The sequence below is a fragment of the Desmodus rotundus genome, chromosome 1 (assembly GCF_022682495.2).
Source record: "Desmodus rotundus isolate HL8 chromosome 1, HLdesRot8A.1, whole genome shotgun sequence".
In the NCBI taxonomy this organism is placed as follows: domain Eukaryota; kingdom Metazoa; phylum Chordata; class Mammalia; order Chiroptera; family Phyllostomidae; genus Desmodus; species Desmodus rotundus.
Genome location: NC_071387.1, coordinates 45,009,733 through 45,012,755, shown reverse-complemented (window position 1 = coordinate 45,012,755; position 3,023 = coordinate 45,009,733).

Sequence of the window (3,023 nt, the reverse complement as noted above, 5' to 3'; positions counted from 1 at the left end):
ATCGTCTGACCAGCTTAATCACGTATTTAAAAAACCATGCATGGTTTTTCTACTCTCTACAATATAAAATTCAAATCAGCCTATAATTCATGATTTTTCTCAACATATGGCCCCAGGTATATTCACTATTTATCCCTCATTTCCAAAACACATCTCAACTTGCTATTCATTCAAATGAGCCTCATGCTTTATAATTTCCCGGTCTTTGCTCATGCTTTTCCTGTGTACAAAATTCTTTCTTTCCCCCACTGCTTAGCAAAATTCTATTAATTTTCATATTAAAAGCAATTTCTATGACAAATTATTTCTTATTTCCAAATAAAAACTAAGTTGTATTCTTTCTGAATTCTTTGGAAAATTGTTTATAAAACTCATCTGACACTTTTACACTCATAATCTTATTTTCATTTTGCTATAATCAAAGAGAAAAGAATTTAAACCCAAGCTTCTACTCCTTACTATTGAAGAAATTTAAACTTAGTAAAGTAACTTTAAGTGTAGTATCTAGTAAAGATCAGAAATTAGATTAAAAATTTTTTAGCTAAATCCAAAGTCTGAGCTCTTGTGATAATATAGTAGGTAACATTTTTTTCTCATGCCATGTCCTATTTTAGGCATTGTTCTCTTTATTTTTAAAAACACTTCTCTCCCCCTTTAAGCTCTAGCTCTTTATCTTCCTGTCTCTGAGACCTGGCTTTCCTCCCATGTTACTGCATGCTCCTTCTCAGTTTCTTTTTCCAGATTTTTACCTCTTCCCAATCTCTAATTCTTGTAATGTTTCAAACTTTAACTCTTTATCTTCTTTATTTGTACTCACTGTCATAGTTTTAAATATTATGTATATGCTTGTGACTCCACGATTTATATATCCAAACTCCAATCTCACTGCTGAGCTATAGAATAAAATATGCAACCACCTCCTCAGAACCTCCATTTGGATGTCTAATTTAAAGTTAAAATATTCAAAGGAGATCTTCTCTATTTCTCCTCTTTCAAAGTACATTCTTATAGCTCCTTTTTTCCCATGACACCCAATAGTACACCATCTACCCAGTAGTTCAAACCAAAACTCAGCAGTGATTTTTGATTCCTCCCTTTCTTTCATATTTACAATCATTTAAGTTCTGTGTGTGACTATCAAAATGTGTCACAATTTCTTATCTCCTACTTTCTTACTATGTTTGTTGAAGCCACCAAAATATCTTGCCCAGAACTTGTCAAGTTTTCGTAACTAGTTCCTCTGCCTCTAACCCTGCCCCAGGACTGGATAGCTGCCATTTTCCCCTGCAGGCCCACTCACCACCATTGTCCAGCCTGCCCTGTATTGAAACCTCCAGTGACTCTCTAGTTCATTTACACTAAGATCCAAACTCTTAACCATGACTCTCAAGGTTCTCAGGAGCTGGCTCTGTCCATGACTCTGGGCTCATCTCCCACTCTCTCCCTCTTACTTGTTCTGTTCCTGCTGTCCCGACTTTTCACTTGTTCCTCACAAAAGAATATACCACCCTTGTTTCTATCTGAGAGCCATTGCACTTTGTGTTAGTCCTACCTGAAATACTCTTCACACACAGGTGATCATTGTTTGCTTCCTCACTTTATTTAGGTATTTTTGTGGTATTTGTTTGCTTCTTTGTTTTAATTTGGGTATCATTTGAAGAGGCCTCCCTAACCGCCTTTTTGAAAATAGTACCCCGTTTGTGTTCAGTGTCTAACCTTTCACCTGACTTTATTTTTCTCCTAGAATTTATCTTCACCTCACATTGTGCTTTATATTTATTTAGTTAATTTGAATATTGCTTGTTTCACTTAGCAGAAGTTTCACAATGTCAAGAATTTTATCTTTCTTTGACTGTTATATTCGGCATTAAAAAAACAGTACCGGAACATTCTAATACTATGAACAAACAAACAAACAATAATCATTTTGGTGTGTGAATGGATGATTAAATAAATGATTGAATGATCTAGTGAGGTAGGTACTATTACAATCACCATTCTGCAGATAAGAAACTGAGAGCTATTTAGAAAATGTCAGACCTGAGAACACTGAACTCTTTTAATAAAGGCAAGAAGTGCGTTTTACTATGCTTTTTATTTCCTTCAAACCCTGACTCAGTGCCTCACACATAACAGTCCTCGATTTATGTTCCTTAAAGATGAAAGCTTTTTAAAGAGCAATGTGGCAACAATGTGAAGACTGACGTCTGGAAGGGAAGCTAGTCAGGAATTTATTTTAGTGCTTAGGTATGTATTTCCAGAGAGTCTCAGACAATATAAATTGATCATTAAAAAGGTATTTTAATGAAGGCATCTATGATTATTACAGTCAAGCATTAAAGTTTTACATATACTTACTGCATTTGCTTTCCTAGTTGAAGATTATCCAGACTTTGCTGCTAGTTGTCCTTCCGAAGATCTGCAGAACAATTTGACTAGACCATTCAAATAAGTAGAGGAAAAGCAAAAATGAGGGAGGCTACTTAAGACATGTAGTAGCCAAATGTACCATGTGAACCCTGCTGGCTTCCTAAATTGAAACCACCACCACCACCAAAGGACATTTTGGGAACAGCTGAGGACTTTTTAGTATGACCGGTATGTTGGTTAATGCTATTGATTAATTTGTAGATTTTCTTAGGTAGTGAAGATGTGGTTTCGTTGGAGAATATCCTTGCTTTTGTACGGAGCATGCTGAAGTATTTACAAGTGAAGGGACATGATGTCCCAGCCTGCTACTGTGTTTTGACAAAAATGAGAGAAAAGGAGAGGAGGGAGGGGAAAGGAAGGGAATGCTAACGTTAGAGTCAGTCTTTATTACAGTCAGATCCTAGATCTCTCACTTATTATCCGTATGATCGTGTGCAATTTACATAAAATTTCTAGCCTTTGTTCCCTACCCTCTGAAAAGGAATAATACTCGTGAGTTCCTTACACAGCTTGTCATGTAAGAAGCACTCCCTAAATATTATGTTATTGTTACTTACCTAGCAATCTTTAATAGTTTGTATACAAAACATATG